The 9,370-nt window shown below is 43.3% G+C and overlaps 1 long non-coding RNA gene across 3 annotated transcripts in view; it reads right to left on the reverse strand.

Annotated features, from left to right (window-relative positions):
- The window catches only part of LOC135260787 (uncharacterized), a 32,528-nt gene extending 25,675 nt beyond the window's left edge, over window positions 1–6,853 (reverse strand). For 2 of the 3 annotated variants that reach the window (XR_010331748.1, XR_010331746.1), the window contains exons 1-2: window positions 6,702–6,853; window positions 3,040–3,109 (exon numbers count right to left, since the gene is read on the reverse strand). This is a non-coding gene — a long non-coding RNA (uncharacterized LOC135260787). The remainder of the gene's footprint in view (window positions 1–3,039; window positions 3,110–6,701) is intronic. The other variant, XR_010331747.1, reaches the window with a different exon arrangement.
- Window positions 6,854–9,370: the final 2,517 nt, after the last annotated feature.

Raw genomic sequence — 9,370 nt, forward strand, 5'->3', positions numbered from 1 at the left:
GGGTGTGTGTGTGTGAGGAGGAGGGTGTGTGTTTTGGGGATCTAGTGCCTGAAGGCTAAGGTATACTAAACTGAGTTGCGACTAATGTGTGCAGTAAACACTGAGTGTGCAGACACTCTGTGGCAGACTACTGAGTGTGGTGCAGACACTGAATGTGGAGTACTAACTGGTGTCAGCACAAGTGTGCGTACCTGGGTGCAGACACTGAATGTGGCAGTACTAACCTGGAGTGTCGTGCAGACACTCTGAATGTGGCAGTCTAACACTGGAGTGTGCAGACATCTGAATGTGTGCAGTACTAACCTGGGAGTGTGTGCAGACACTGAATGTGTGGCAGTACTAACACTGGGAGTGTGCGTGCAGACACTCTGAATGTGTGGCAGTACTAACACTGAGTGTGCAGACACTCTGAATGTGTGCAGTACTAACCCTGGGAGTGTGCGGTGCAGACACTCTGAATGTGTGGCAGTACTAACCCTGGGAGTGTGCGGTGCAGACACTCTGAATGTGTGGCAGTACTAACACTGGGAGTGTGTGGTGCAGACACTCTGAATGTGTGGCAGTACTAACACTGGGAGTGTGCAGACACTCTGAATGTGTGGCAGTACTAACACTGCGAGTGTGTGGTGCAGACACTCTGAATGTGTGGCAGTACTAACACTGGGAGTGTGCAGACACTCTGAATGTGTGGCAGTACTAACACTGGGAGTGTGCAGACACTCTGAATGTGTGGCAGTACTAACACTGGGAGTGTGCGGTGCAGACACTCTGAATGTGTGCAGTACTAACACTGGGAGTGTGCAGACACTCAATGTGTGGCAGTACTAACGCTGGGAGTGTGCGGTGTGCAGACACTCTGAATGTGTGGCAGTACTAACGCTGGGAGTGTGCGGTGCAGACACTCTGAATGTGTGGCAGTACTCCCACGGACTGTGAGCAGCACAGATGCCGGCCCTTTGAGCTTTACAGTCATTGGCAATCTGAGCGGTTCCCAGCCAAACGACCTTGAGGGGTTAGTGAGCTGCGGACTGGGAGTGCTTTATGTGAGAGAGAGAGAGAGAGGGAGAGAGAAATTAAACTCAGGATGGAAGGACTCACTTTGACTTGACCTGGCAAAGACCAATAAGCGCCGCCTGATACGCATTTCCTCCCCGATCGCTCCGGAAAATCAGCGCTGGCACCTCATCTACCGGCGGAATATTTAGAGGCCCGACCGCACTGCCCCGGGGGCCGGGAAGAAGGACGAACCAAGAGGGGTTTTCAGTGAGGGGGGGTGGAGGTGGACAGGGACGGGGGGGGCACCACAGATACCACTTGGGATGGCTGGGATGGGGGGGGGGGCTCATTCAGTCTGTCCTGTGTGACATATTGAAGTGTGAATGAACAGCGTCTGTGTTTTTGTGCTTCTTTGGTTATCTTGGGTTTGGCAGTCACACGTTGCTATCAAATGAGCGTGTGGGCAAACCAACGACACCTTTTCGTTTCTGGAAGTTACGGGCTTCAATAGTCACCTGCTAACCCCCAACAGATCCACATGTATCCAGGGCAGCAGTTTGTGTGTGTGTGTGTGTGTGTGTGTGTGCGCGTGCGTGTGTGTGGCTAAGCTGAAAGCCAGCTACAGTATGCTCAATTATAATTACATTTGTTTTCCACTTAACAGCATTATCAGCCTTATTAAATATGGGTTATGGTTGTTTCTCAGCAGTGGACAGAGGCGTGTTCATTACAGAACAAGTGAATGGTCGCCATGGCAAATCTGAACACGAGCAAGAATAAGGCTCTCAATTGGCTGCTTCTTTCAAATGCCTGATTGGACAGGCTTTATAAAACTCTCCCTCTCGTAGGCCTCTGTGACGAACCCCAGCTGCAATGTACTGTACCCAACGTTAGATGCGGTCCTGCTACTCGCCGCCAAAACTGCAGGCAACAATGTGAACCGTGCTTTGGGCGACAGGCTGTTGCTTTTAGCCTTTCTTCCCAAAAGCTTTCATTGCCCAGTTGTATGGTGTATGAATACCAAAGACATTCCCCATTAGCTTTATTTCTATTATAGTGCATGTGTGAAATATTAAGTAATGAACTGCAGAGACTTGCAGGGCTAGGCCGGATATTGACACAGCAACTAGTTAGTCATCATTAAAGTGCAATGACTGAGAAAGATAAATATGTGTTAAAAGAGAAAACTTACATCTTTGGAATAAAGAGTTTTGGGTTGTTGCTCATTCTTCCTACTTTTGTAGACATATAAGGTCTTGAGCTGTGCCCTTTTGTGATATTAAAGCTGCTCAGAATTAAAACCTCCATCACTTCAGGAATCAGGGTTCTTGGTTGATAGCCTGCCTAATTCGGTTACCCCCTTGCCTGACAAACCTTGATTGCATTACTTTCAGACAGGCATCCCTAAAGAAACAATGAATCATTCTTGGGAGACAGATTCATACAGCTTTTAAATGCCAATTTAATATTTCACTTTAACGACGGACTGTGGGGGGAAAAAAAAAACTTTTTAAAATCATAAATCAACTAACTTTTGGTCTTTTGTGTTTTCGTGAAGTTGCTGAACATACATTTGCAATGGCTAGCAAAAACAAAATGAGCCCAAGTCAGAAAGAAAGCCCGTAATACAGTCTCAGGTGGCCCTGAATACTATAAATACTGCATAATGAGATGCTCCCAATAGCCATATATCATAATAATACTTGTTATTAATGCTATACCTTTTGCATTGTTACCAGTGCGATGAGGGACCAGCAGTGGTGGCCAACTGGAGACATTTTCATCCTCAAAGATTTAAGATGCAGTAAAATGTTAATCGATCCATCCCACAATGCGGATTTTTAAATGAAATCCCAACTGTGCCAGTACCGACCGATTTTGGCCGGCAGTTTTGCAGGCTGACCCACGATGGCCTTCGTCATCTCCCCCAGGAGGAAGGGATTCGGTCGGGGCTGGGGTGGTTGCTTCTCATCAGCGACCTCTACTGGTCAATTGCGCACCCACTATCTGCTTGCTCAAGCTGCAAATGAAGCATCTACTCACGATTCGGACGAGTCGTATGTCTGTCTGGGCTCTGGATAATTCATAGCAGATGTTGCAGTGAAGAGCGCACCTGGCGAGAACGACTCGGTATTAGAAACTGATCGAAAAGAGGGGAAAACAAAAACGAATGACCTCCTCTGCATTAGCAGCCCTCACGAGTGGAAGGTGGCTGTTTGAAAGAAAGAAAGAAATAAAGCACTGAAAGGCAATATGCTTCCACATAGCATTTTTCTTTTGTGGGGGCGTCCATGCATTTATAGTTGTCTGCCTTCTAAGAGGCCAGCATGCCTATTTGTGCACTTACTCCAATTACTTTCAGTGCAACGGAATTTTGAGCAGTTTAAAATGCAATTTAATTTAATTTTTTTTTTTTTTTTTTGCTCAAACTCCATACGTTATCCATTTTGCCCACATTTGTCTTGTGTGTAAGTTGATCTTCCCATCTCTTTCTGTTACTCTGGGGGAATGGTGAGGTTAAGACATAGGTCAAGACATGCCCCCCCCCCCCCACCCCACCCTGTCAACCACTGTCATGGTTTCAGCAACATGACAGAACCTTCTAGAGACCCACGAGAAAAAACGACCACAATTTGTTGTAACTGAGGGAATAAGCGAATCTATTTTGGGACAGGAAATGGATTTACCCCCCACCCCAACCCCCCAAAAAAATAATAACCTTTCCACTGTTGAGCTACTACTGAGCTACTGTTGTAACAGGGGTGAATGGGGCACATCAATCCATCCTTTTTCTCTTTGATGGGAAACATGACATGTTTTTGAGCTTTCTCGCTGAAAGACCCAGCCACAGACAAACGCCCATGTGCAAACGCATTTCAGGAGCCCGAGTAAAAAACAAAAAACAAAAAAAAGAAAAGCAATAGCAATTAAACATTATGGTAATTTAAATGCAGAGATGATTGGCCGTTTGACTTAATTAGGACACTCCTAATTGCTCCAGCAGTGATGGGAACCATTTCCCATCATGTCAGGGCCAGCTGCTACTGTAGGCTGCTATTGAGAGATAAGCTGAGCCAAACAAGGCATGCTGGGACTTTTGCATTTACAGTCTGATGCAGTGCAGGTACAAATGCCATTGCTTGGAGCATTTTAATGTGCATTGCATATTGAGGCTAGAATAATAATAATAATAATAATAATACAAAAAAAAAAACATTTTCCTTCAATTTCAAAAAGAAGAAAAGATTTTTTTTCACAGTTTGGCACCTTAATTTTGGTAATTGCTATGCTTGTCAGAAGAATAAAGGGCAACACTTATTTTCAATTTTGAATCTGTTAATGAATGTAGAATTGAATCCAGTATAAAGAGTGCTAAAATAACAACATTTAGCAAAGCTAATTCCAGACTAACTAAATTCATTTTAATTAGTTTTATTGAGGAAAAAAAGGCCTTGCATTTGATGTGTCTGAAATTGGGCCTGGAGTTTGGGGCTGGAATCGCAGCTGGCCTTAAGGACAAGGTTTGTAACTCTGCCATTAGAACACTAAGGGCAAAAGAGAAAAGGAACAGTAGATTACAAAGGCAGAGATGGAAAGGTGGAGGGTTACCAGGGCAACATGAATGGGGAGAAGGTAGCTACTACACTTGAATGTCTAGTGCAGGGCTGCCCAACCCTGTTGCTGGAGATTTACCATCCTGTTGGTTTTCACTCCAACCCAATAAAACCAAGGGAGCAAAAACAGCAACCAGGGCAATAGCTGAAATAAATAAATAAATAACTAAATAAATAAATGCATTGCAAAAAAAAACAAAATCCTGAGTAAAAGCGATCTTAAAATGATGTGTCTTAAGATTCCTCGTAAAAATGCCCAGGGATTCAGAGACCCGCAGGTCCTCCGGCAGGCTGTTCCAAAGGCCAGGGCCACAGTAGCTGAAAGCTGCCTCTCCGTGCATTTTTGTTCTAGCCTTCAGAACAGTTAAGAGACCGGTGTCAGAGGACCTAGGAGTTCTGCTGGGCACATACCTAAAAAGCCTTTCAGATAAATAGGCAGTTGCATTGGCATTTCATTATTTAAAAACCAATAAAAGGATCTTAAAATCGATTCTAAAACTAACAGACAACCAGCGCAGGGTCTTTAAATGGATGTAGGCCTAATGGGAGCTCTCATCTGATCTTTGTCAACACACGTGCTGCTGCATTCTGCACAAGTTATAATTGACCAATTTGTATTTATTTATTTATTTATTGGTAGACCATACAGGAGGGCGTTACAGTATTCAAACCTGCTAGAAATAAAGCCATGCATTAGCTTTTCAGTAGCAGACTGAGAGACAGTCAGACTCTAGCAATGTTCCTTATATAATAAAAAGACAATTTTATTATGACATATCTGATGTGGGCTTCAAAATTTAAGTCAATAATCACACCAAGGTTTTTAACCTGATCCTTGGTGTTGGGTGCAAGAGTTTGTAATTTTACAGACAGTTTTTCTCTCTCTCTCTGGACCTTGGCCTCAATAGCTAAAATCTCGCTCTTATCTTAGTTCAACAGGAGGAAAGTTTCTGACATCCAAATATTTATGTCAAAAATACACTTCACTAAATTGTCAATGGGGCTCAAATCATCTGGGGCCCAGATCTAGAGTAACAGATTAGCAGGTAGAGGTTAGCCTATAAGTTAAGGAAGGCAAAGGTCTGAAACTCCAGTCCTGGAGGTCAACAATTTCAGCTTTTTTGTGATTTTCTTTTAATCAGCAGTCAATTTAGGCCTTGAAACAAGGTGTCCAGTCTCTTTAGTCAATCAAGAGATTAAATTAAGCACTTAAGTGCAGAAACACGTCAAAAACCAGCAGACACAGTGGCCATCCAGGATTTTAGTTGAGGTCCCTTTAGGGGTTGTATGAAATAGGTCTATATTATAATACAGTGCCAAGTCATGAGAGTCATGGTAGCATCAAGAAAGAGATCCAGAGGGACACCGAGTCATCAGATACAGGATGATACAGTGGTGGACGATGACGCCATGTCTGCTTCTGGACTCCAGGCCAACTTCTTGCCTTAAACACTGAGCCAACAGGATCACTTTGATGAACCGCCATTTTGGCCTACATTCTGGATAAGGGCATGAGCGTCAGCTGAAGGCCGTTTATGTCCCTATGTGAAACATTTCACTGATGCAGCACTACAGACTGGCGTATACAGATCCGATAGCTAATAGAGCCAAGAGAATCAGTGCGAATGTTGCACTCGCAGAATGACAACACAATCTGTTGTGACATGTCTTAATGAAAGGAAGCGGGTCGTTTTCGCTGCAAAGAAAACCTGAACGCTTTTAGCTAACCATGTACGCACGCAGGCATTCGTTCCCAACTCGCTTAGCTTGCTAGTATTCCAACAAAACCCACTAGCCAGCACGTTACAATACTGTTCTGTATCGCACTCTCTTTCTCAAACAAAAACAATTAATATCATTAGAAATAATTAAGCCCCGTTTAAAAAGCACAAGTAAGCATTATAACAGAGTCACAACCCCTCTGGAACTTAGCAAACTATAGCCTGTGTCTAGCACACAAGCTAGCTATGTTACTAACCAGTTTAGCCAACATTATTTTACAACATTCTCCTGCATAAGCATGTAAAACAGTCAACAGGAATTTTTACGCATACTAAAACTATTTAAAATGTGTACTTCATACGGTCTTACCTGCAAACAGAACATAAAAGCTTTCATATGACCATGTATGCAGGCACTCGCTTTCAACTCGCTTAGTTTGCTAGTATTCCAAAGGCTGCTACGAAGCTAGACCTCCAGTGTCTGCGAATCTTACACTGACTGGCGGCTACTGCCATCTACTGGTGTCAGCTGGTGTCGCACTAGCTAACAGAGCTAGCTAGCTAATATATATATATATATATATATATATATATATTATTGGGGGCTAGAAATAATATCATCAAAACCACCAACAGACATCACAAACTGAAACTTGCACACACACCAGCCCTTCAGGATCATTGCCAACCTGTGGTTTAAGATGCTATGGAATTATAGTGTTACAGGTCAACCTTTGTCAGAGGTGTCAAACTCCGGAAGGGATGCAGTGCCTGCACTTTTTTTTATCCATCTCCTTTCAATGCACAGGCAATATACGCCTTGGAAGCAGTGTGTGGATTCTGGCCAATCAGTGACTTAATTAATCACTCGAGTGCTGAAGCATCCCGAACACCAGCAGGTGCGGCAGCCCTCCAGGACTGCAGTCTGACAAGCCTGGCCTGCGTTCTCTTTTCCAGCTCTGCTTCCTCCGTGTGCGATGAGCAACCTGCACTGAGGATGCTGCACGTTTGGCTTCGTAATCCATAACGCCGCCACCTTGCAGAACCACCCGTCGAGCGATCATTAGCAATCATCCCGTTCATTAATAATTATGAGCGACCGCGGCGTGGTGCTGATGGCCATTGACATTTATTAAGCAGGGCTCATAGTGTGTCAAATACATCAATGCTATTATTAATGCCGGTGATTAAAAATCCCTTTTTTATTCTATTTCAGACTGATTGGCTGCGGAGGTCTCAAGGAGCAGAGTCATACAAGGACAGCCTGTTTTATTTTTTTTTATTATTGTGTTTTATTTTATTTGCTTCTTTGACAGAGGCCCCGAGCACTTTCATCTCCAAATATTTTATTCACCACAGCTGCATGGTCATAGCAGTGATTTGCCTGGGGTTTTGAGGCTGACCTTAGCCGGCCATGTGGAGACAGATGCCTTTGCCACAATGCTTTCCAGAGCAATATTCATTACTTTGATACAACGATAACGTAGCCTTGGTTTCATCATGTTTTGTTTCTGCACAACTAGACAGATCCATGCATACATTGCAATAGTACCCCGTTCAGTTCACTCCACTTCTCCAAGTCACTCAAAGTGAAAGTGTTTTGTTCGCCTGTCAGAGGCAGACTGCAGACAGGTGTGTCACTGTAACAGGCTCACCACCATTGCACATCGCCAAAGCCATTTTACTCATTTTAATTAAACTTCGACAGGAAAGTGATAATTGGTAGGAGAAGGAGCTGCTGAATCTGTGAAGTCGTAAACACATTGTTATTCAATTTACAGGGGAGGCAGCTTCATTGTGGAGGAAAAATTAAACAAGACTTATTTTTTCTGTCATCTGTAGTACTGTATTGCATGTATGTGTGTATGTGCAAGCATACAACTTTTAACTGAAACTCAGTCACTGGTAGTGAAAAATAATTTTTAATGTCAAAATAAAAGATTCAGTAAAGAAAAAGCCATCAGTAAGCCCTACCTACCCTGGCATGTGCTTTTCAATAAAAAAATTTTTGTTTCTAAATGAAGCCCTGTTTGTTGATCTGTACCATGCCATGTTTTTTGCCATTAACACAGTATGTGCCTTCTTGTTTAGAAGGAGAACAAATATATATTGCTTAATTAGATTTCAACACCACTGCCACACACACACACACACATATATGTATACACTGGTCCTTCAGCTGCAATTTACATGCTAAACAGTGACAGGTCATTCAGCCCTTCGGTTTTTTTATTTTTATTTTTTTATTTTTTTATTTTTTTGGCGATGTAGAGCTTTTATACCTGTTGAATTCAAACGAGGTTGGTGAACACTGGCCCTGCAGTCTTAAAGGCTTAGAGCTGTAGCATGAGGGAGCCTTGGACAGACCACAGTGCTGAATGTGTTTCCTTCACGTCCCTCGGCCTGCACTGAGAAATGGGATTTGCAAGTATTTATTTAAATGTGTTTTTAATTCACCCTTTTCAACCAGGCCGATAAAGAGAGTTCTCATTTGTAGAAATGACCTGAGGAAATAAGTATGCATGGAGAATGCCGGGGATTATTCGGTCAGTCGAATGTAGCACAACTATTTGGTTGTCAGACGTATAGTGCCAGTATTACAGGATTTTGACCAGGGCTACTCTTTTGAAAGGTGCCATGAGCTCTTTAATGACCACAGTGTCAGGACCTCAATTTAACATCTTAGCACCTTCTACAGCACATTGCCTCCATCACTTTACTTGTCACTGGGTTTCATTTTTTATTTAGCCCAGAGGAAAGAGTGCCCCCTACTGGCCACCGGCAGTAACTAAGCTCTCCCAGTTCTGCTTGGCTTCAGCAGTTTGACATGAGTGTACAGGGTAGCATGGCTAACTGAATCTCTGCCAGAAGCACTCTATGTATTTTAGGGACAAAGGCGAGGCAAAGGCTTTTACCTTGCTAAAGGACATGGCTAATAGTTACAGTATATTTTCATGTAGAACTGCCCGGGATTCTTGTTTGTTTCTCAGCCTTTACAGCTGTTTTAGTGTCATGCATCATTGCATTGTGGAATTCATT

This window comes from Anguilla rostrata, chromosome 8 (assembly GCF_018555375.3).
Source record: "Anguilla rostrata isolate EN2019 chromosome 8, ASM1855537v3, whole genome shotgun sequence".
NCBI lineage: Eukaryota > Metazoa > Chordata > Actinopteri > Anguilliformes > Anguillidae > Anguilla > Anguilla rostrata.